Raw genomic sequence first — 26,735 nt, 5'->3', positions numbered from 1 at the left:
GGGTGCTCTGAGTCTTTCCCTGATCTGCTCCTGAACCCAGAGCCAGTAAAAGCAGACCTTGGTGCACAGCTTTGTCCTTTCCACATGTACACATCCCCAGCAGAGGGAGCCACAAGCTGTGAATCTCTGACAGCCTCAAACAAGGTACACAGGGACAGTCATAAACAGTATCTGACATTGGCCTCCACCAAAGACCCTCTGAAGAGGCCCAAAACCCATAAACCCAGGAACTAGCTTCAGACAGGAACAGAGCAGGATCGAATAAAATTCACAAGCAGTGTATCCACATAATACATAAAAACAAACCTAAACAGGCAGCCAAAATGGGGAGACAAAGAAACAAGTCTCAACTGAGAGAACAAGCAAATTCTACAGAAGAAGAGTTAAATAAAATAGAGAAAAGCAATTTATCAAATATAGAGTTCAGAGTAATGATTTAAGGATGTTCAACAGCAAGAAAAAAGATATAGAAACTATGAAAAGCACCCAGTCTGAAATAAAGAACGACATAGAAAAATAAAGAATACACGTGAAGAAATAAACAGAAAATTAGAGGAAGCTGAGGATTAGATCAGTGAATTAGAAGACAGGATAGAAAAAAAATCACTCAATCAGAGAAACAAAACTAAAAAACAATTAAAAAACAGGAGGACAGTTTAAGGGAGCTGTGGAGTCTTATCAAATATAACAATATCTGCATCATAAGAGTACCAGCAAAAGAAAGTGAGCATGGGATAGAGAACCTGTTTAAAGAAATAATGGCAGATACCTTCCCTAACCTGGTGAAGAAAGAAGTCAAGGAAATTCAGAAAGCACAGAGAGTTTCAAGGAAGAAGAGCCCAAAGGGGCCACAATAAGACACGTCATATTTAAAATACCAAAAATTAAACATAGAGAATCTTAAAGGCAGCAACAGAAAAGCAATTTGTATCCTACAAAGGAGATCTCATAAGGCTATTAGCAGACTTCTCAACAGAAACACTACAGGCTGAAAGGGAATAGCATAAAGTATTCAAGGCAATGCAAAGCAAGTATCTAAAACCAAGATTACTCTATCCAGCAAGACTATCCTTCAAATAGAAGGTGAAATAAATGGCTTCCCAGACAAAAATGCTGAAGGAATTTGCTTCTTCTTTCAGTTGAGACTTGTTTCTTTGACTCCCCATTTTGGCATTGCAAGAAACGTCAAAGAGACTGCTGTTCTAAAATGAATTAATACATATGGAGAGAAACGTAGGCATTAAGAATAAAAATGGCAATAACTAAGTACATATCAATAATAACCTTAAATTCAAATGAATTAAATGCTGTAATCAAAAGACAAAGAGGAGCTGAATGGACAAGAAAACAAAACCCAGATATATACTCTATACAAGAGATCCACCTCAGAATAAAAGAGTCACAGTCACAAAGGATGAAAAAATGTTGTCCATGAAAATAGAAATGAATGAAAAACAAGGGTAGTAATAGTTATATCTCACAGAATAGACTTCAAAGCAAAGGTCATAACAAGAGACAAAGAAAGTCATTACATAATACTAAAAGGATCAATCTAACAAGAGGGTATATGCGCCCAATGTAGGAGCACCTAACTATATTTTAAAAACTCTTGGAGGATTTTATGGGATAGATTGACAGCAATAAAGTCAAAATAGGGGATTTTTAACACCCCACTGACTTCACAGGATAGATCTTCCAGACAAAAAATCAACAACGAGACAGTGACTTTAAATGACACTCTAGATCACATGAATTTAATGGACATTTACCGAACATTTCACCCCAAAGCTGCATAATATATATTTTTCTCACATGTACGTGGGACATCCACAAGGATAGACTACATGTTAGGACACAAAATATGTCTCTAATTTAAGAAGATTAAAATCATATCAAGCATCCTCTCAGATCATAATGGCATGAAACTAGAAACAACTACAATAAACACACTCAAAAACATTCAAACACATGGAGGCTAAATAGTATGTCATTAAACAATAAATGGGCAACCAATAAGATCAAGAAAGAAAATGAAAACTTTCTAGAAACAAATGAAAATGAACACACAACAACTCCAAATTATAGGGCACAGTGAAAGCAATCCTTAGAGGGTAGTTCATAGCACTATAGGCCTAACTCAATGAATAGTAAAAATCTCTAATACAATATTTAACCCTAAAACTTATAGAATTAGAAATAGAACAACAAGAAAACCCAAAGTAGAAGAAAAGAAATAATCAAGATCACAGTGGAAATAAATGACACAGAGACTAAAAAATACAATACAAAAGATCAATGAAATCAAGAGCTGGTTCTTTGAAAAGATCAACAAGATCAATAAACCTTTAGCCATACTTATAAAAAAAAAAAAAGATAGAGGACTCAAATAAAATCAGAAACAAAAGAGGTGAAAGGTGAAGTAACAACTGACACTACAGAAATACAAAGGATTGTAAGAAAATATTACAAATAACTAGATGCCAACCTGGGAGAAATGGACAAATTTCTAGAAACATACAACCTTCCAAACTGAATCAGGAAAAATCAGAAAAACTGAATAGACCAATAACAACTAATAAAATTGAAGCAGTAATAAAAAACAACAAAAACTCCCAGCAAACAAAAGTCCTGGACTGGATGTATTCACTGGGTAGTTTTACAAATATTCAAGGAAGAACTAACACCTATCCTTCTCAAACTATTCCAAAAAATTCAAGAGGAAGGTAGCCTTCTAGTATCTCTTTATGAGGCCTAATTCCAAAACCAGATAAAGACACTACAAAGAAAATTACAGGCCAATATCCCTGATGAACATAGATGGCAAAATCCTCAACAAAATATAGGCAAATCAGATCCATCAATATATTAAATAGATTATTCACCATAAACAAGCAGAATTTATCTCGGATGCAAGCTGGCACAATACTCATAAATCAATAAATGTGATACATCACATAAACAAAATAAAATGTAAAATTTATATGATCATATCAATAGGTGAAGAAACACAATTAGACAAATTCCACTGCCTGTTTTTGATAAAAATTTTCAGCAAAGTAGGAACTGAGGGATCATACATCAACATAATAAAGGATATATATTACAAAACTATACCCAACATCATACTCAATGGGCAAAAACTAAAAGTGTTTTTGTTAGAGCAGAAACAAGACAGGGATGTTTGCTTTCAGCACTCTTATTCAACATAGTACTGGAAGTCTTAGCCACAGCAAGTGAAACTGTCATTATTCACAAATTACATGATATTGTACATAGAATACCCTAAAGACTACACCAAAATAACTACTAGATTTAATAAGTGAATATAGCAAACTATCAGGATACAAAATTAACATCCAGAAATTGATGGAATTCTTATACACCAATAATGAACTCTCAGAAAGAGAAACAAACAAAACAATAATCCTCTTAGGGTTGGGTTAGGATTAGGGCCAGGGTCAGGGATAGAGTTAGGGTTAGGGAAAAATACAAAACAAACAAAAAACAATCCCTTTACCACTACAACAACAAAAAATTAAGATACCTAGGAACAAATTTAACCAAGGAAGTAAAAGACCTGTATTTGGAAAATAACACACTGAAAAAAAAAATAGAGGAAGATACAAACCAGTGGAAGCATATACCGTGTTCATGGATTAGAAGAATTAACATCATTAAACTGTCTATACTACCCAGAGCAGTCCACAGATTCAACTCAATCCCTATTAAAATACCAACAGTATATTTCACAGATCTAGAACAAATACTCCAAAAATTTATATGGAACCAAAAAACCCTCAAATAGCCTCAGCAATCCTGAGAAAGAAAAACAAATTCAGAGAGATCACAATACTGATATCAGATTATATTAAAAAGCCATGGTGAACAAAACATCTTGATACTGGCACAAGAACAGGCATATAGACCAATGGAACAGAACAGAGACTCCAGAAATTGACCCATGGCATTATGGTCAATTAATATTTGACAAAGGAGGCAAGAGTATACAATGGAATAAAGATAGCCTCTTCAATAAATGGTGCTCAGAAAATTGAACAGGTACATGCGACAAAATGAAACTAGACCACTAACTTACACCATACACAGGAATAAACTCGAAATGAATAAAAGACTTAAATATAAACCTGAAACCATAAAAATCCTAGAAGAAAACATAGGCATTATAATTTCATACACTTTGTGTAGCAGTAATTTCACTGATATATCTCCTGGGGCAATAGAAATAAAGAAAAATAAAATAAAATAAACAAATAGGACTACATCAAACTAAAAAGCTTCTACGCAACAACAACAACAACAACAACAACAACAACAACAAAAAACAGAACAAAAAAATCAACAAAATGGAAAGGGATACTACTATATAAGAAATACATTTGCCAGTGATACATCTGATAAGGGGTTAATTTCCAAATCATGTAAAGAACTGATACAACTTAACAAGTGGAAGACAAACAATCCAATTAAAAAATGGGCAAAGGACCTAAGTAGATGCTTGACAAAGAGAACATACAGATGGCCAAAAAAACATGAAAAATGGTCAAAGTTACTAATCAGAGAGATGTAAATTAAGATGACAATTAGAATTCCAACCATCAGTAAATCAACAAATAATAAGTGCTGGCAAGGATGTGGACAAAAGAGAATCCTAGTACACTGCTATTGGAAATGCAGACTGATATGGCCACTTTGAAAAACAGTATATAGTTTCTTAAAACAATTAAAAATGGAACTTACATATATTCTCAGTGATCCCACTTCTAGGAATATATCCTAAGAAGCCTAAAACACCAGTCAGAAAGAATATATATACTCCTATGTTCATTACAGCACTATTTACAATCACTAAGATCTGGAAACAGCCAAAGTGTCCATCAATAGATGGATGGATAAAAAAGCTGCGGTACATATACACAATGGAGTACTATGCAGCTGTGAGAAAGAAAGATCTCTTATCCTTTGAGAAAACATGGAGGGACCCTGAGAGTATTATGCTAAGCAAAATAAACCAATCAGAGAAAGACAAATACCACATGATCTCACTTATTTGTGGAATATAATGAACAAGGTGGGCTGATGAACAAAATAGACCCAGAGACATAGAAAGAAGTATTGTTCAGACTGACAAACCTCAGAGTAGGGGGGTATGGGGGATGGATGAGATGAACCAAAGAACTTATATGCATGTGTGCACAACCAATGGACGTAGACAACAATGCTAGGGGGGTGGTGTGGCAGGATGGGGAGGAGGGTCTTTAGCGGGGGAAAAGGAGAAATATTTGTAACAAAAATATATAAATAAAAATTGGGGGAAAAAGCTATGGTACATTTCTTATTATTTTTCTTTTTTAAACTAATTTTTAGAGAGAGAGAAAGGGAGAGAGAGAGAGAGATAGAAACATTGATGTGAGAGAATATCAATTGACCACATCCTCCTGCCCCTCACCAGGGATTGGGCCCACAACCTGAGCATGTGTCCTGACTGGGAATCAAACCAGTGATCTCTTGGTGCATGTGTCGATGCTCAATCATTGAGCCACACCAGCTGGGCAAGCTGTGGTATATTTATACAGTGGAATACTATGCAGCTGTGAAAAAGGAGGTTCTCTTACCTCTTGAGGCAGTATGGAGGGACCTAGAGAGTATTACACTAAGCTAAATAAGCCAGTCAGAGAAAGACAAGTAACACATGATCTCACTTTTATGTGGAACCTAACATACAAACTAAACTGATGAAAAAAACAAATCTAGAGGCATGGGAGTATGGAACAGACTGATTTCAAAGGGAAGAAGGGGAGCTGGAAGAGGATTACCCACATAACTTGTATGAATATATGCATTACCCAGAGACACAAATAGAGCAGTGAAGGCCTGGGGATGGGGTGGAGTGGGGGGGGGGGGGCAATGGGGAGCAAAGGGAGACACCTGTAATACTTTGAACAATAAAGATAATTTTTTTTAAAAACTGTCAAAAAGAAAAAAAAAGTGTCAAAAAGGATAAAAGTAAAAAAAGAAAACAAAACTTCAGAAAGTCACAAAATTAAATATTTGGAATAAACTGAATTTTACTAATTAGTCATGCATCACTTAGCTGAATAATAATAATAATAATAATAATAATAACAAACATTCATTTAGAACTTATTACATAAATTCTAGGCACAATGCTAAGAACTTTACATTCATGCCTCACAAATACCATGTGATAAATAGCATCCCTTTTTGTCAGATTTAAAACTTGGACCCAGAAAGTTTTAGTAACTTGTACAAAGCAGAGCTGGAATTCCAGCCCAGTTCTGAGTGACTTCAAAGCCATTGTCAAATTACAATGCTTCAGGATAGAAATGACTAGATCGATAACATAACTGTATTATACTGACTAGGTAGAAACACTAAGCTGCCTGCATTGCAGATACTGAATAATGAAATATGGTCTCCTACTTGTTATAAGGTCAGTGTTTCAAAAATGTAATCATAGGAGGTGGTCCGGTCAAGATGGCGGGTAGGTAAACGCGGTATCGCGTCCTCCCACAACCACATCAAAGTTGCAACTAAACTACAGAACAACCATCATTCAAAACCGCCTGGAATCAAGCTGAATGAAAGTCCTACAACTACGGAATTAAATCAGCAGCCACATCCAGACTGGTAGGAGGGGCGGAGGCGCGAGGGGTGGTGGCGGCTGCAGGACGGGCTGGTCCCACACCCAAGTGTGGCGGATAAAAATCAGGAGGCTCCCACGGCTGGGAAGGTCCTTCCTGAGGACTGAGGGGTCCCCGTCCCACACCAGGTGCCCCGCTCAGGGTTCCAGTGCCAGGAAGAGAAGTCCCCATAACTTCTGGCTGAAAAAACCAGCGGAAACTGAGGCTCAAGGAAGCTGAAGCGGCTGGAACCCCAGGCAGCTCCCTAAAGGGCCGGCGCACGGACTTATCGGACTCTCTCCCACTAAACTTGAGGGGAGGCAGCTCCAGGGGCACCAGAGACATACAGGGAAGAACTGAGCTGTTTGGCACTGGAGCGAGGGCAAGAGAGGGGGCTTTCTCGGGGACAAATGTGCTGTAAGAGGCCTTTGTTCCTTTGATGAGGCCTTTGTTCCTTTGGTGAGCCCTTCCCCGGGGTGGCAGACAGTCTCCATATCTGGGACTCCAGCAACCTGCCTCACACTGGTAGCCCCGCCTTGCTGACTCCCTGAGGCCCTGCCCCGCCCCGCCCCACCCAACTTTCAGGCCCACCCAAGCTGTTGCCACTTGCTTAACCATAAGATTGACCGGTCTTGGATCCTGCTTCAGGTTTTTCCTAAATTCTTTCGAACGAGCAGCATCTGGTCTCAGTGAGCCCCATGCCTCTCATTAAGTAATACACTGAAACAAACACAGTGAGGCAGCCAAAATGAGGAGACAAAGAAACAGGTCCCAAGTGAAAGAACAGAACAAAACCCCAATAAAAGAACTAAACGAAATGGAGATAAGCAACCTAACAGATGCTGAGTTCAAAATACTGCTTATAAGGATGCTCAATGAACTTAGAACCTCAGTGAACTTAGGGAGGGCCTCAAGAGCATAAAAAAGGACCAGTTAGAAATCATGAATACACAGTTAGAATTGAAGGAGGCATAACTGAAATAAAGAATAATTTACAGAGCTTCAATAATAGAGTATGTAGATCCAAGGAGCAAACCATCGATTTGGAATATAAGGAAGCAAAAAATCCCCAATCAGAAGAGCAAAAAGAAAAAAGAATCCAAAAAAATGAGGATAGAGTAAGGAGCCTCTGGGATAACTTCAAGCGTGCCAACATTCGCATCTTGGGGGTGCCCGAAGGAGAAGAGAGAGAACAAGAAATCGAAAACCTGTCTGAAACAACAATGGCAGAAAACTTTCCTAACTTGGTGAAGGAAACAGACATACAAGTCCAGGAAGCACAGAGAGTCCCAAACAAGATGAACCCTAAGAGGCCCACACCAAGACACATCATCATCAAAATGCAAAAGGTTCAAGACAAAGAGAGAATATTAAAAGCAGCAAGAGAAAGGCAGCTAGTTACCTACAAGGGAGTACCCATTAGGCTGTCAGCTGATTTCTCAAAAGAAACTTTGCAGGCCAGAAGGGAGTGGCAAGAAATATTCAGAGTGATGAAAACCAAGAACCTACAACCAAAATTACTCTATCCTGCAAAGCTGTCATTTAGAATCGTTGGACATATAAAAACTTTCCCAGACAAGAAAAAGTGAAAGGAGTTCATCACTACCAAACCGTTATTATATGAAATGATGAAGGGTCTTTTTGAAGAAACAGATAAAATGTATGAACAAACAAAATGGCAATGAATAAATATCTATCAACAATGGAATCTACAAACAAAATGAACAGGTAGAACAGAAACATTCTCATAGATACAGAGAACATTTTGTTGGTTGCCAATTGGGAGGGGTTTGGGGGAATGGGTGAAAAAGGTGAAGGGATTAAGAAGCACAAATTCATTGCTAGACTGACAAACCTCAAAGGGAAAGGGGTTGGGGGGGTGGGAAGAAATAAACCAAAGAACTTATATGCATAACCAATGGACACAGACAGTAGTGTGGGAAAAGGTGGGAGGGGGGTGGGAGTGGGGAGGAGGGTGTCAATGGGGGAAAAATGTGGAACATCTGTAATACATTTTACATCCAACAATAAAGATTTGGAAAAAAAAATGTAATCATAGAATCAGAGGGCAAGAAGAACCCCAGAGGCTCTCTGACAATTAAACTAATTAAAAAAGAATTGCATCTCTTGTTGAGGCTGGTACTTGCCCAGGTAACTTACTTACTTATAACTTACTTAATTAGTTATAAATGATTATCAAAGGGAATACACTTTACCATGAATATGTGTAATATAATTTTTATATTGTTGACTCTGTTATGGATGTCTCTGATTTTCCCCACTTTGCTTCCCTTCATCCTGCTCCCCACCCCTCCTAGGCTTCTCTTTATTGTCTGTGTCCATGGGCTCTGCATATATGCATATATATTCCTTGGTTGATCTCTTTCCGTAAGATCATTTATATTGTGAGCCCACAATTTTGAAATTCCACTCAGCATTTATGACCTTTAATTTTAAATGCCTCCTTCTCATGATGCCTTCCCTAATCCTAGGTGGGAATGAAACTCCCTTGTATATACTCCCACTGACCTTGTCCATGCTCTAGTTCAGTACCCATACTGCTCACTGGGTTATGGTTATTTATATAAATGACTTTTTCCTCTGGGGCATTTCAAACTCCTTGTGAGTAGAAATCATTTGGCCTCTCCCATTTATTTAATTTTCATCTCTTATCTTTTCCATGTCTAGTACATGCTGACTGTTTGAAAATATTTATTAAATGGAACTAGGTTATGGCATATGATTAGAAGAAATTTTTTGTCAAATTTATGTGCCAAAAATAGTTATAATGGACAGTTAATATAAAAGTTGACATAATCAAGTTTCTAAATTGTTTTGATAGAACAGCTATCGTGATTCTAATAAATAGATATTAAGGGAGAAAAAGTTATGCGTCCAAATTTTAAATACACAAATGCAGGTCTGATAAGTCCTGGTTGGGCAGCAGTTCAAATTGTAATTATGGATTTTTGTGTGTGCCATAGAAACAATATATGTAAACCAAAATATGTAAGTAAATTTCATATCTACTTTCAATATATAATACAGATTAGACTGCAAGTAACAAGAGCTGTATTTTACTCTACACAGTTCACACTGTATCCCATGTAAGGTGTTCAATTGTGGGTTTTTAAGAAAGACCTTGAAAAATTAGTGAGAGTCTGTTAGGAGAGTCATCACAAGTTAACCAGAATATTTTGCTGGAAAAGGAGACTTTGAAAATAAAGCCTATCACCTTCTAACATGTGAGACTAAGCTTTATGGTTTCAGAAGCACAAAATCACAGCAAGTAGAAAGAGGTTGTAGGTAGGTAGAGTTCAGCTGCATATTTTAATCAGAAATATCTATTGGTCATGAAATACTAAATTTATTTAAGTAGGAGCTTAAAAGTCACATCCTGTGTGTCAGCGATAAAGTAGAAGGAATTTTCGCCTTGGTCCCGTTCCACAGCATTCTCCAAATAATCTGCCACAAACACAGCTTTCACTGTCAGTTTCCGTTTTACAAAACCTCGTGTGGCTCCATGTTTTCCAATTACGAACACATCTGCCTGGTTCTCAGTGGCTCTCATAGTCATACCTACATAGTGAGTTGGTTTTCCCATAAATTCACAGTATATATTTTTTAAAGACATCTGTAATGGTGTTGACCATAAAAATAAAGTAAAATAAAACACAAAAGAAATAAAAAATTAGAGGAGTAAGCTGTAAATACACTGGTGACCTGCTGGCTGTGGAGATTACGGAAGACTTTCACTTTTCAGTTCTTGTAAATATTGTATAATGTACATATATTAATTTTGTAATAAAAATAATTTAATATTTAGATCTGATTGAGCAATAAGATTGAAGTTTTGCATAAACACAAACACACAAACATACACACAAACTCCTTTGAGCATTTTTACTGACTTAGAACAAACTCATTAAAAATATATATAGAAATAGACTAGGCTATACAAATTTGATTTTTTTTTTTTTTTTAACATTTTGTTATGGACAAAAGTGTATCCTGTAAAAGTTCATAGTTTGAAGCCCTCATCCACAATGTTTCAGAGTGTACCTGTATTTGGAGATTGGGCCTATGAAGGGCTAATTAAGTAAAACTGAGGTCAGTAGGGTAGGCCAGAGTCCAATGTGACCGATGTCTTTGGAAGAAGAGACCAACCATGTGACAGGACACAGCGAGGAGGTGCCATCTACAAGCCAACCCTGCTGACTCCTTGATCTTGGACTTCTAGCCTTCATACAGTGAGAAAAAATTTGTGGTTATGGCAACCCTAGATGACTAATACAGATGGTAAACTGATAAGGGAAATATAAAAAACAACTATAGATCTACATTTTAAAACTTACTTTATAACATGGATGACCCTTAGAAACTTCATGTTAAATAAAAGAAGTCAGTCACAAAAGACCCTATATTATAGAATTCCATTTACAGGAAATGTCCAAAATAGGCAGATATATACAGACAAAGGTTAGTGGTTGGCTAGGCCTGAGGGCCTCGGAGGGAAATTAGGAATGACTGCTATTGGTGACAGCGTTTCTTCTCATGGTGTCTTAAAAATTGATTATGGTGCTGACTGAACATCTATGTGAACATCCTAAAATCATTAAAGTGTACACTTTAAATGGGAAAATAAAGTAATAATATCTGTCTCCTGCCTTAACGACATACCATGGTCTTTGGGCTAGTACTGGTAAGATAATAATAAATCCTTTCATGTATACTTTTCTAAACATCATATTAATCAGTGTTGAGGGCTCCTCTTCATGTAGTAATCCTATAAAGGGAAAGATTTTGTGTTAAGATTGGCAACTTTCAATTTCTTATGTCTTCCCTGTATGTATTTTTATATGGAGGCAACATCATTTACCATTTATTTAACAAATATTTATTGTTACATAAAAGCACCATGCTAAACAATTGGGGTATAAAAATAAAACATGGTTCCATTTCTCACTGTGCTTAGATATAGTGGGAAAGTCAAACAGGAAAGAAAAGCATTACAATCCAACATGACAAGTGCTAGAGCGGAGAGCAGAGAAGACAAGATGCCCGAGGTTGGGGGGGTTGAGTATGGAAGGGAAGGGATCACCAATGATGTAAAAGTTGGAGTCAGTTTGTAGACGTAAACAGCTTAGTGGAAGTAAGCAGGGAACAATGTTCCTGGCTCAGAAAACCGGAAACTTTCCACAGACCTAACCGAAGAGAACGTATTTGGGGTTTACAAGGGGTTTTGAACAGCTCCAGCTCTGTTTGGAAAACTTATAGATGATGAGGCTCAGAGGTGATCAGGGTTTAAATCTCAGAGTCCTGCATGATGTGACAAGGAATTTAGACTTTATCTGAATCCAATTCTGCCATGAGAGGAAACTGGACATCTCCAGAGGCAGAGGAATTGGAAAGAGCTGTAGGTTTTTCAATTAATTTTTTCACTTCAGTTGTGGAGATTTTCAGTGAGGAGGGGGCTGCATAGCTCAGGAAGGAGCACACATATTCTGATCCCAGACGGTCAATGCCTGGCCTACAGCAACTTTTCCTCTGGTGCCTGATGAAGTGTGTGTAACCCTGTGCGTGATCTTCCATTAAAGTCCAAAGGGACCTGACTCAGAGAGGCTATATGAGGAGAAAACTCATTCTGGGAAAGGACACTCCAGGGACACTGCTGTGAATTTCAGCAACTGAACCAAATTCTGCCAAGCAGGGCACACAGGAGCTCTCTGCCAGGCAGGGCACACAGGAGCTCTCTGCCAGGCAGGCCACACAGGAGCTCTCTGCCAGGCAAGCCGCACAGGAGCTCTCTGCCAAGCAGGGTGCACAGGAGCTCACTGCCAGGCAGGGCACACAGGAGCTCTCTGCCAGGAAGGGCACACAGGAGCTCCCTGCCAGGCAGGGCACACAGGAGCTCCCTGCCAGGCAGGCCGCACAGGAGCTCTCTGCCAGGCAGGGCACACAGGAGCTCTCTGCCAAGCAGGGCGCACAGGAGCTCTCTGCCAGGCAGGCCGCACAGGAGCTCTCTGCCAGGCAGGCCGCACAGGAGCTCTCTGCCAGGCAGGGCACACAGGAGCTCCCTGCCAGGAAGGCCGCACAGTAGCTCTCTGCCAGGCATGCGCCCAGGAGCTCCCTGCCAGGAAGGCCGCACAGTAGCTCTCTGCCAGGCATGCGCACAGGAGCTCCCTGCCAGGCAGGCCACACAGGAGCTCTGTGCCAGGCAGGAGCTCTTGGGGATCAGCACAGAGGCTGTGCGCAGGCACAGCTGTGAGCACTTCTATTGTCTGTGAAGCAGTGACAAAGAAAACTTTTTTTTCTGTGCTGAAGAATGGTCCCTGATTGCTTGAGGAATAGAAATGGAAGAACACATGGCGGATATTTTAAGTCCTTGGCCTTTGAGAAATTACCTTGAGTGCTCTATTAGGTTTCCTTCTCACAGCTTTAATTTCTCCATCTTTAAAGTATGGAAAACTAATATTTGCTCTATCTACCTCACAGTGTTTCCATGAGGACAAACTTTAAAAAGATGAAATAATGTTGGTTACCAACTGCTTTATAAAAGTAAAATGCTACCTACATGTAAATAGGTACATATTTATTTTTCCAGGACTGCTTATATGCAAAGTTTGGCTCAGCTCAGACATAAACAAGGGGCTAGACAATCATTTTTCCTCTTTATTTATTAACTGACTAAAAATATGTTACTTTGGAAATATTTAAAAAATTACTTGGAGATTTCTTGCAAGGAGATAAATTAATCTCAGATATTTAACACAGAGCATAGTTGCTGCTGGGATAGAAATAAATGCAAAGTGCAATAAAAGCAAGTGGGAAGTCCCTTAACCCACCTTGGGAAACAAAGAACATTTCTAGAGGGATGGACAACTAAGAGAAATCTTGGAAAACAAGCACAAGTGAAGTAGAAAGAAGGAATAAAGTATAAAAACGTAACCCAGAATGAGAAATAAAAGAAACTTTTTGTTCCTTCTGCAAGAAGAGATGCAAGTAACTAGACAGAAAGATATGTAAGAGAAGATGGAGATCAAACAAGTTAGAGCAACAGATCCAGAACTACTGTGGATAGCCTTACATGAGACATCAAAGAGTTGACATTTCATCCCAGAGATACTGGGAGCCATTAAAAAATCTAAGTGGGAAAGTAACATGATCACATTTACTACAAAATTAAATATTTCTTATTTAGATATTTTTGTCCACCAATCAAGCTTTATACTACTCAAACTTGGAAAGACTGTGACCCAGGAAAAAACAGAAAACTGGGGTCATAGCAAGGTCAGAGATGGAAATTCAGACTTGTACAGGACAACCTTATATCAGCTCAACCAAGACGAATATCAAACTGTAATTACAGTTAGATCTGGGAGAGTTTCTGCTGCTTACTGAACACTCCCACCTGTAAAATCACCAAGAACATAGTAGGGCCTTAACTAACTATTTGAAGAGTAAATGAATGAATGTCTGCATGTTCGAGCTTATTGTACTATTTCAGTTTGGATCATTTCATTACAATATTCCTAAATGTGCCACAGTGACAATGATAGATGAAACAATAGAATAAAATGTTGAGTGTGGGTCATGCTCTCAAGCATACTGTTGCTAAATGGCATTATTCAGTATCTGTCAGGGTCTACCAAAATCCTATAATTTCATATGTAATTGTTTTGGAAACAACCTATGTAAAATGTTCTGAAATAGAGCTATGAAAACAAGTAAATATTTTCTGATTAGATAGAAAAAATACATTTGCTATAAAACAAGAATGCATGAGAAATTATTATTAGAGTTGTATTTCTAATAGACACATTGACATTGAAAGAATTAATACTGGAAAGCCAAAGATGCCCTTCCAGGAATTTAAGTAAGTACTGACCGTAAGAAACATTTCATTGAAGCCAAGTGTTTTTGCAATTACAATAGTTTCTTGTGTTCTTCTATAGTCTTGACTTTTCCTCTGAATATCTGTCCATCTTTCCAATCAGCTACTAGGCATTCTATCATGTTGTGTCCCACAAACACACAAGCTTGCCCTGCAAGCACTAATCTTGTTCTCCCTCCACCATACCTACTGATGTTCTTGCAATCATATATGTTAACTATCATTAACAGTCACTCAATCCAGATACTCTGCAGTTATCCTAAAGTCTTTTTTCTCCTCTTAATATTCCAAATCTACTCATCAGTTCTACAGATTCTCAGTTATAAATATTTTCAAGTCTATTTTCCTTTCTGGTTTTCTATGATCCACACCTCACAGGAAGCTCTTAAGATTCTCACCAAGGAAACTGAATGCCTTAGTCAACTAAGTGATCTCTGTATCCATATTCTCTTCCTTCCTAGTTATCTAACACATGGCCACCAAAAACAACCTTTAAGAATGAAAGTTTATTCATATCATTCTCCTTGAAATCATTTAGCTACTCTTCATCACATGGGCGTGGTATAGAAATCAGAAGAACATTTGTCCCCATTTATCCCAAATTGGTCATTGTTCCAGCAAAATTATTAAATAACTCCCTTTCACTATCATAAGTGTCCCAATTTGGAAAATAAATTATTAGATAACTTTGATAATGACATCCTTCATGATTTAATTTCCAGACACTTCTTTTGCTATCTGCCTGATTAACAACTTTTTCTCCTCCTAAGTCACCTGTTGCACTAGAACTACCTATTCTCTGGCAGCTATTCACAGTGGTCTTGGAGCTTCCTCTGACCTTGTCCTTATTTCTGTTATTATACATGGATAACTTGCATGTCTTATGAAAGGAGTAGTGAAGTAAAGACAGTATTTCTGCAATGCTACAAACTAGGAGAGGACCAGATATTCAAGTGTATCTTATAGAAATAGATCAAATATTGCTTTGGCAGCAGATCAGACCATATTTATTAATCTATCAAAATAGTCACCTATATCTACCTACAAAATAGTGATCAAAATATACTTTATATTATGCAATGTATCATACCTATTAGTTGTTACCTATAATAGTAAAAACAATGACAAGACTTATTCTTCAAAACAATTTTAGTAAATATAATGACATATTTGATGATCAACTAAAAATCAGTTATTTTAAAAGACTATCGATCTTTATTCAGGGCAGAGACTATGTCCTCTCTACACATTATAAAGTGTCTAACACTCTGTCAACTCTCTATGAAGTGTAAAAACAACAGTGATAATTAAGCTTTTATATTTGTGCTCATTATCCAGAACAAAGGGTGTACATGATACTAAAGCACAATGACTTTTCTCATTTGAATATTTATAGTCCTGACAACTTGAAAAGCATATTACGTAGTGTTAATCAAATAAAGAATTTTAATTTCTTCTCACAAGCACAATATACAAATTTTAGGTAAAAATTGGAATCCATAAACATTCGACTTTAAAAACAGAAAAAACATTTCATGTGAATTCAGGTCACCTCAATATGTGAGCCAACTCACAGTACATACGTTATTCAATTCTTTATTTTTGTGAATATTAAGTCTCAGGAGCCAAAATAATTTTAATAATTTGTAGGGTGTGAGTTTGGGTGGTTTCTGACTTAGCATTTACTTTACTCTTCCCCTTCATAAGCATTGCTAGAGGGGAACTGTGAAAGTTATTGTACCAACACTACTGCTAAGGTCATATGGGCACACATCTTCAGTTTTCATGGAAGAATGGTGAAGGTGAATATTAATTCATTCTAACTGATATTCACCTTACAAAGGCAATGTCTTTGTTCACTCTCTGTAGAACTAAGATTAATGCTCAGCAACTAGAGGATCAAAGAGCCTGACAAATGATTAGGGATCTCTTAAAGCTCATAGTTATCATTCATAGAAACCAAGGTTTTTCATGAGAAGTGTATAGGTAAACATAGCCATGATATAGTCCATTATAAAAATAATACTAAATTTGGAATCCAAAATCTTTAGTTCTAGGTCTAGCTCTGTTAATAGTAATAGTAATTAATAGTAATAATAATAGTAATAGGGGTAAATCAACTATTGAACACCAAATTTATAGACGGCATTAGAAACAGCCTCCATAAGGGATAGCTAGTCAGTGGGGAAGAGAGGGAAGGGGCCACTGAAACATTTCTAGAGGAAGAGAGGTGGAAATTGACATTTGTTAGGTAAGTAAGAGTCACTGAGATGAATTTGGGAGGGAAAGGTATTCCTGGAAGAATAAAGTGCATATGCAAAATTGTGTGCCAGTAAGCATGATGCATTTGCAAAGAATTCCATTGTTCAGTTTGTTTGAATCTCATAATTTCAGGATGGGGAAACAAAAAAAATTAATATACAAAGTGAAGCAGAGGTAAAATGTGCCTTGCATATATCAACAAAACAATAAAGAATAACCAAAAAGTTTTAATCAGGGAAGTGAAATGTTCAGATTGGTGTTTGGGTTGTAGAAAGATTTCTGTGAGTACTAAAGGGGAATGGATTGGAGAGTGGCCAAGCTCCAGGCAGGGAGGCAGATCAGAGGCAGGTGTGCTTGCAATCTCAGTGAGAGATGGCAGCAGAATTAGTGAAATATATAAAGAGTTGAGAGCTCTAGGATTTGGATGTTGGCTTATACATTGATAGCACATTCTCTGTGGAAAACTATGTAACACAGTTTTTTCATTCTGGCAACTGAGTAAAAGTTATGTCCCCTACTCATATAAGATAGAAAGGGGAAGAAAACAGTTTAGGAGAAGATAAAAGTTTTATATGCAAACACACGGAGCTTGAAAAGCTGAGGAGACATTTAAAGGAATTGATCTACTGGGCAGAAATTGTTGAGGCTGAGCATTCAAGAGTGCAAGCTGGACAGAAGTTACACCTTCAGGTTTATTGTCCTTAACTAAAACATTGAAAGTAGTTGCAATCACCCAGGGAGAAGGTATTGAGAAAACATGAAATCCCAGGATAGAAACCTGGGGAGTACCAAATTAAAGAAATGTAACTAGGAAGAAGAACTGGCAAAGGATGCTAAGACTAGGTGGACTAAGAGGTAAGGGGGAAATGAAAGAGGACGTAAAATCTCAAAAAATTAGGGAAATATTATTTTAAGTGAGAGGGAGTATTTTTGAATGCAAATGTGTCAGAGAAGTTAAGCAAGATAAAGACCTGCAGGTGACCAGTGGGTTTTAAAACAAGATAATCATAGATGATCTTGGCAAAAATACTTTCCATAAACATGTAAAGCTGTAGTCACATTACAGAGGGTTGAAGAGTAATAAAAGTGAAGCAGGAAACAGAGTTCTTCTGAAACTTCCAGGGAAGGAAAGAACATAGGTTGTCAGCCATGTCAGATCTAGGGAGGAGTTCTTTTGTTAAGATAAAAATATTGAATGTAATGAGGTATCATGGCAAAGATGCCATTATAGACAAAAATGTTAACAGCAAATGAAGAGAGTGGATGATTCACAGATTATGTCCTAAGGAGGGCAAAGTAGATAGGATTAGAAAAAAAGAGGGTGCATTAGCCTTGATGAGTATGGGGTTCATTATCCCAGAGTAAGAACAAAAAAGGAGGAAAAGATGAGTAAGAATGTTGATAAGTTTAAGGGTAGAGCTATAGAGTGCTGTGAAAATTTCCATTATATTGTTCTCTTCCACTTTCTCTCTTTTCTCTGTACAGGAAGAGTCAAGAACATTTGATGAGGATAAAGATTAATAATTGCATAGTGGGTTCAAAAAAATTAGATTTTTAAAAAATAGCATGGGCAAATAGATATCTACAGAGAATTACACACCAAAACTGCAAAATTCACATTCTTTTCAAGTGCACATGGGACATTCTCAAAGATAGACCTCATGTTAGGACACAAACTAAGTCTCTACAAGTTCAAGAAGATTGAAATCATATAAAGCATCTCCTCAGATCACAATGGCATAAGACTAGAAATCAATTACAATAAAAACACTCAAAAACATTCAAACACATGGAGGCTAAATAACATGTTATTAAACAATGAATGGGTTACCAAGGAGATCAAGGAAGAAATTAAAAATTCTTAGAAACTAATGAAAATGAACACACAACAATACAAAATCTATGGGATGCAGCAAAAGCAGTCCTGAGAGAAGTTCATAGCATGACAAGCCTACTTCAAGAAACAAGAAAAAATTCTAATTTACTATTTAATTCTCCAGCTTAAAGAGCCCAGAGCAAGTAGAAGAAAAGAAATAGTAAATGTCAGAGGAGAAATAAATAACATAGAGACAAAAAAAAAAAAAAAAATTCAAATAATCAAGGAAACAAAGAGCTGCTTCTTTGAAAAGATAAACAAAATTGATGGACCCTAAGCTAGACTCACCAAGAAACAAAGAGAGAGAAACCAAATAAACAAAATCAGAAATAAAAGAGGAAAAGTAACAACTGACATCACAGAAATACAAAGTATTAAAAAACTCCATGAACAATTATACACTAACAAATTGGAAATCTAGGCAAAATGGACAAAATTCTAGAATCACACAGTCTCAAAAACTAAATGGGAGATAGAAACCTTCAACAGATTAATAACAACTAAAAAAATTGAAGATGTAATCAAGAAAATTTCAGCAAATAAAAGCCTAGACCTGGATGGCCTCACAGGGGAGTTTTACTGAAAATTCAGAGAACTAACATGCATTCTCCTCAAACTATTCCAAAAAATTTCAAGAACAAGGAAGACTTCCAAACGTGTTTTATGAGGACAGTATAATTCTAATTCCAAAACCAGACAAAGACACTACAAAAAAAGAAAACTACAGGCCTATATCCCTGCTGAACATAGATGACAAAATCCTTAAAAAATATTAGCAAATTGAATCCAGCAATACATCAAAAAAATTATTCACCATGATCAAGTGGGATTCACCCCAAGGATGCAAGGCTGGGTACAATATTCGCAAATCATTAAATGCAATATATCACATAAACAAAATGAAAAATAAAAACCATATGCTCATATTAATAGATGCTGAAAAAGCATTCGACAAAATCTAGCACTTGTTTCTGATAAAAAATACGCAGCAATATGGGAATAGAGGGATTGTCTCTCAACACAATAAAGGCCATATATGAGCAATCTACAGCCAACATCATACTCAATGGGCAAAAACTAAAAACATTTCCCTTAAGAACAGGAAAAAGACAGGGATGCCCACTTTCACCACTGTTATTTAACATAGTACTGCAAGTCTTAGCCACAACAATTAGACAAGAAAAAAAATAATAAAAGGGATCCAAATTGGAAAGGAGGGAGTAAAACTGTCATTATTGGCAGATGACATGATACTGTACATAGAAAACCTTAAAGACTCCATCAAAAATCTACTAGAGTTAATAAATTAATTTTGCAAAGTAGCAGAATAAAATTAACATCCAGAAATTGATGGCATTCTTATACACCAATAATGAACTCACAGAAACTAAAAAAAATCCCATTTACTATGGCAAAAAAAAGAAAAAATTAAAATACCTAGGAATAAACTTAACCAAAGAAGTCATCTGTTCACAGAAAACTACAGGACACTGAAAAAAGAAATAATGGAAGATATAAAAAAGTAGAAACATACCTTGTTCATGGATTGGAAAAATTAACATCATTGAAATGTCCATACTACCCAAAGCAATCTATAGATTCAATGTAATCCCCATGAAAATACTAATGACATATTTCATGGAACTAGAACAAATAATCCCAAAGTTTATATGGAACCAAAGAAGACCCCAAATATCCACAGCATCCTTGAAAAAGAAGAATAAAGTAGGAGGGATCACAATACCAGATATTGGGTTATACTATAAACCATTGTAATCAAAACAGCCTGGTACTGGCACAAGAACCAGCATATAGATCAATGGAATAGAACAAAGAACCCAGAAACTGACCCAAGTCATTATGCTCAATTAATATTTGACAAAGTTGGCAAAAGCATACAATGGAGTGAAGACAGCCTCGTTAATAAATAGTGTTGGGAAAATTGGACAGCTACACCCATCATACAAAAGAATAAACTCAATAGATAAAAGACTTACTTGTGACTTGTGAATCCATAATAATCCTACAAGAGACTGTAGGCAACAAAATTTCAGACGTCATACAGAGCAGAATTTTCACTGATACATCACCTAAGGCAATAGAAACAAAGGAGAAGATGAACACGAAACTACATCAAACTCAAAAGCTTCTGCACAGCGAAAGATACAATCATCAAAACAGAAAGGCTACCCACTGTATGGGAGAGCATAATTGCCAATGATATATCAGATAAGGGGTTAATTTCCAATATATATAGAGTGCTCATACAACTCAACAAAGAAAGACAAAGAACCCAATTAAAAAATGGACAGAGGAACTAAATAGACACTCTCCAAATAGGACATACAAATAGCTAAGAGACATATGAAGAAATGCTCAACATCACTAATCATCAGAGAGATGCAAATTAAAACAACGATGAGGTATCACCTCACACCTACCAGAAAGGTTGCCATCAACAAATCATCAAACAAGTGCTGGTGAGGGTGTGAAGAAAAGGAAACTCTAGTACAGTGCTGGTGGGAATGCAGACTGGTGCAGCCACCATGAAAAACACTATGGTGTTACCTCAAAAAATTGAAAATTGAACTGCTATTTGACCCAGTGATTCTACTTTCAGGAATATATCCTAAGAAGCCTAAAATACCAATAAGAAAGACTAAATGTACCCCTGAGTTTATAGCAGCACTATTTACAATTGCTAAGATCTGGAAATAGCCCAAGTGTCCATCAATAGGATAAAAAAGCAGTGGTACATATACACAATGGAATACTATGCAGCTGTAAGAGAGGAAGATCTTTTATCCTTTGAGACAATTTGGGGGAATCTGGAGAGTATTATGCTAAGTGAAAGAAGTCAGTCAGAGAAAGGCAAATATCACATGATCTCATTGTGGAATATAATGAACAAAATAGGCTTATGAACAAAATACCCCCACAGACAGAGAAGTAGGGTTCAGATTGACAAAACTTGGCAGAGGGGAGATAAACCAAAGAAGTTATATGCATACATGCATAACCAATGGACACAGACAATAGTGCTGTGGGGGAAGGGGTCAGGAAGAGGGTGTCAATGGGCAAAAAAGGAAAAACATCTGTAACAAAAATGAATTAATTAATAAAAATTATAAAAAAATAGCATGGGCATAGAAAAGTAGAGAACTGATTACAAAAACAGAAAGATTGCTAGGCAGTAGGCCTATAGACCCAGCTTTGATTAAAAAGCATGAATGTATGAATTGACAGAAGCACCAAAGTACAGGATTCTGAGTCTTCTCCAGTGGGTCTTCTTGGTGGAGCGCAGTCATTGCGAACTCAGGCTGTTGGGCTGATGTCAAAGTAGGCCTTGATGAGTAGGAGCCATGGATTGCTATTGAGTCAAGTGTACCTGATTTTATTTAATCCTCCAAACATCTCTACAAAAAAAAAAAAAAAAAAAAAAAATCCTGACCTTCGCTTGACAGAGGATGGAGCTATCACTCATAGAGGGGTTTTCTTAATCTGGTCTCACCCAGCTACACAGGCTGACCTGAGAGAGTTAGCTTGGCCTTTGGCATCAAACCCACTGCTCTCTCCACTGCACTGCACCAACTCTCCATGAGCCAAGTGCTGCTAACCTAAATAGAAAGAAGGTGTAAGTGCTTCATCCCATTCCTCTTCTAGGACTGTGCTTCTTCCTCTGTTCTGTAATATAAAGCTTTTCAGCCTCTGGAAAAAACAACAACACTATGCTAATTTAGAGGATATATAAATGGTATACTAAATTGCTCAGATCTGTGTTTACATAGTGATATAATCATTTATAATATATCATTATTTTTTTCAATTTTAATTCTTTTATTTTATTATTATTTTTTGTGATTTTTTAAATTAATAAATTTTTGTTACAGATGTTGCTGCTTTTTTCCCCATTGACACCCTCCTTCCCATAACCCCCCACCCCATCTCCAGCTTTGTTGTTTATATCCATCAGTAATGTGTACACGCATATAAGTTCTGTGGTTTATCTCATCCCTCTGTGGTTTATCTTACCACCTCGCCCCTCTCTTCTTAGGTTGTCAGTCTGAACCCTACTTCCATGTCTCTAGGTCTACCTTATTCCTAAGACTATTATGTTCATTATATTCCACAAATAAGTGAGATCATGTGATATTTGTCTTTTTTTGCTTGGTTTGTTTTGCTTAGGATAATACTCTCCAGGTCCCTCCAAGTCATGTCAAAGGATAAGAGATCTTTCATTCTTACAGCTGTATAGTACTCCATTGTGTATACGTACCACTGCTTTTTTATCCATTCGTCAACTGATGGACACTTGGGCTGTTTTCAGATCTTAGCTATTGTAAATAGTGCTGCTATGAACATGTGGGTACATATATTCTTTCTGATTGGTGTTTCAGGCTTCTTAGGGTATATCCCTAGAAGTGGGATTACTGGGTCAAATGGAAGTTCAATTTTTAATTTTTTGAGGTAACACCATATTGTTTTCCATAGTGGCTGCACCCGTCTGCATTCCCACCAGCAGTGTACTAGAGTCCCCTTTTCTCCACACCCTCGCCAACACTTGTTGTTTGATGATTTGTTGATGGCGGCCATTCTGACAGGTGTGAGGTAATACCTTATTGTTGTTTTAATTTGCATCTCTCTGATGATTAGTGATGTTGAGCATTTCTTCGTATGTCTCTTAGCCATTTGTATGTCCTGTTTGGAGAGGTGTCTATTTAGTTCCTCTGCCCATTTTTTAATTGGGTTCTTTGTCTTCCTTTTGTTGAGTTGTATGAGTATTCTCTATATATTGGAAATTAACCCCTCATTTGATATATCATTGGCAATTATGCTCTCCCATACAGTGGGTTGCATCTTCATTTTGATGATTGCATCTTTTGCTGTGCTGAAGCTTTTGAGTTTGATATAGTCCCATGTGTTCATTTTCTCCTTTGTTTCTGTTGCCTTAGATGATGTATCAATGAAAATTCTGCTGCATATGATGTCTGAAATATTGTTGCCTTATACACCAGTTTCTAATACACCAATGATGAACTCACAGAAAGAGAAACTAAGAAAACAATCCCATTTACCATTGTGGCAAAAAAATTAAGATACCTAGGAATAAACTTAACCAAAGAAATAAAGGATCTATTCACAGAAAACTACAGGTCATTGAAAAAAGACATAAAGAAAGATATAAAAAAGTGGAAGCACATACCTTGTTCATGGATTGGAAGAATTAACATCATTAAAATGTCTATATTATCCAAAGCAATCTATAGATTCAATGCAATCCCCATCAAAATACCAACGACATACTTCACAGAACTAGAACAAATACTTCAAAAGTTCATATGGAACCAAGAAAGACCTTGAATAGCCACAGCAATCTTGAAAAGAACAACGTTGGAGGAATCACATTACCAGATTTCAGGTTATGCTACAAAGCCACTGTAATCAAAACAGCCTAGTAGATGTTTGATGGAGTCTTTAGGGTTTTCTATGTATAATATCATATCATTGGTGAATAATGACAGTTTCAATTCCTCCTTTCCAATTTGGATCCATTTTGAGTTTATTCTTGTGTATGGTGTAAGTTGATAGTCTAGTTTCATTTGTTTTGCTTGTAGCTCTCCAATCTTCCCAACGCCATTTATTAAAGAGGATATCTTTACTCCACTTTATGTTCTTGCCACCTTTGTCAAATATTAATTGAGCATATTGCCTTGGGTCCATTTCTGGGTTCTCTGCTCTGTTGCACTGGTCTATATGCCTGTTCTTGTGCCAGTACCAGGCTGTTTTGATTACAGTCACTTTATAGTATAACCTGAAATCTGGTAATGTAATCCCTTGAACTTTGTTTTTGTTTTTCAAGATTGCTGTGGCTATTCAAGGTCTTTTTTGGTTCCATATGAACTTTTGAAGTATTTGTTCTAGTTCTGTGAAATATGTCTTTCATATTTGGATGGGCAATGCATTGAATCTATAGATTGCTTTGGGTAGTACGGACATTTTAATGATGTTAATTCTTCTAATCCATGAACAAGGTATGTGCTTCCACTTTTTTATATCTTCCTTTATTTCTTTTTTTCAATGACCTGTAGTTTTCTGTGAAGATGTTCTTTACTTCTTTGGTTAAGTTTATTCCTAGGTATATATTTTTTTTTTCTGCAATGGTAAATGAGATTTTTTTTTAGTTTTTCTTTCTGTGAGTTCATTATTGCTGTGTAAGAACACCCTCAATTTTTTGTGTTAATTTTGTATCCTGCTATTTTGCCAAATTCACGTATTAAGTCTAGTAGATGCTTGATGGAGTATTTAGGGTTTTTTATGTATAATATCATATCATTGGTGAATAATGACAGTTTCAATTTCTCCTTTCCTATTTGGATCCCTTTTATTTTTTCTTCATGTGTAATTGCTGTGGCGAAGATTTCTAGTACTATGTTAAATAAAAGTGGCAAAAGTGCGTATCTTTGTCTTGTTCCTGTTCTTAAAGGAAAAGCTTTTAGTTTTTGCCCATTGAGTATGATGTTAGCTGTAGGTCTTTCATATATGTCCTTTATTATGTCGAGATATGATCCCTCTATTCCCCCATGCTGAGCATTTTTATCAGAAATAGGTGCTAATGCTTTTCCAGCATCTATTGATATGATCATGTGGTTTTTATCTTTCATTTTGTTTATGTGGTGTATCACATTTATTGATCTGGGAATGTTATACCAGCCTTGCATCCTAGGGATGAATCCCACTTGGTATGGTGAATAATTTTTTTTCATGTATTGCTTGATCTTATTTGCTAGTATTTTGGATTTTGACATCTATGTTCATCAGAGATATTGGCCATTAGTTTTTTTTCTTTGTTGTGTATTTTTCTGGTTTTGGGATTAGAATTACGCTGGCCTTGTGAAAGAAGTTTGAAAGTCTTTCTTCTTGAAATTTTTGGAATAGTTTGAGGAGAATGGGTGTTAATATTTCTTTGAATATTCACTAAAACTCCCTGTGAAGCCATCTGGGCCTGGGCTTATGTTTGCTGGGAGAATCTTGATTACATCTTCAATTTCCTTAGTTGTTATTGGTCTGTTCCAGTTTTCTATCTCTTCTCCATTCAGTTTTGGGAGACTGTTTCTAGAAATTTGTCCATTTTGTTTAGCGTGTCAAGTTTGTTGCCATATAATTGTTCATAGTATTTGTTAATGATCTTTTGTATTTCTGTGGTGTCAGTTGTTACTTCTCTTTTATTTCTGATTTTGTGTATTTGGGTTCTCTCTCCTTCTTTCTTGGTGTGTCTAGCTAAGGGTCTATCAATCTTGTTTATCTTTTTAAAAAAACCAGCTCTTTGTTTTATTGATCCTTTGAATTGTTTTTTGTTGTTGTTGTTGTTCTCCATGTTATTTATTTTTGCTCTAATCTTTACTATTTTTTTTCTTCTACTTACTCTGGAGTTATCTTTTTGTTTGCTTTCTAGTTCTTTAACTTGTGAGGTTAGATAGTCTATTAGAAATTTTTCTTGTTTTTCGAGGTAGGCCTGTAGTGTTATGAACTTCCCTCTCAGAACTGCTTTTGCTGTATCCCATAAATTTTGTGTTGTTGTATGTTCATTTTCATTGGTTTCCAGGAAGTTTTTAATCTCTTCTTTGGTCTCCATCATAACCCATTCATTGTTTAATAACATGCTATTTAGCCTCCATGTGTTCCAATGTCTTTGCATGTTCTTGTTGCAATTGATTTCTAGCTTCATGCCACTGTGATCTGAGAAGATGCTTGATATAATTTCAATCTTCTTTTAGTTGTAGAGACATAGTTTATGTCCTAACATGTGGTCTATATTTGAGACTGTCCCATGTACATTTGAGAAGAATGTGAATTTTGCACTTTTGGGGTATAATTCTCTGTAGCTATCTGTTAAATTTATTTGATCTAGCACTTAATTTAGAGTCTCTGTTTCCTTGTTAATTTTTTGTCTAGGTGATCTATCCAGTGATGTCACCAGGGTGTTGAAGTCCCCTGCTATGATTGTATTGCTATTGATTTCTCCTTTGTAGTCTTCCAGAAG

The sequence above is a fragment of the Molossus molossus genome, unplaced genomic scaffold, assembly GCF_014108415.1.
Source record: "Molossus molossus isolate mMolMol1 unplaced genomic scaffold, mMolMol1.p scaffold_m16_p_6, whole genome shotgun sequence".
NCBI lineage: Eukaryota > Metazoa > Chordata > Mammalia > Chiroptera > Molossidae > Molossus > Molossus molossus.
Note: the sequence above shows the minus strand (reverse complement) of the source record.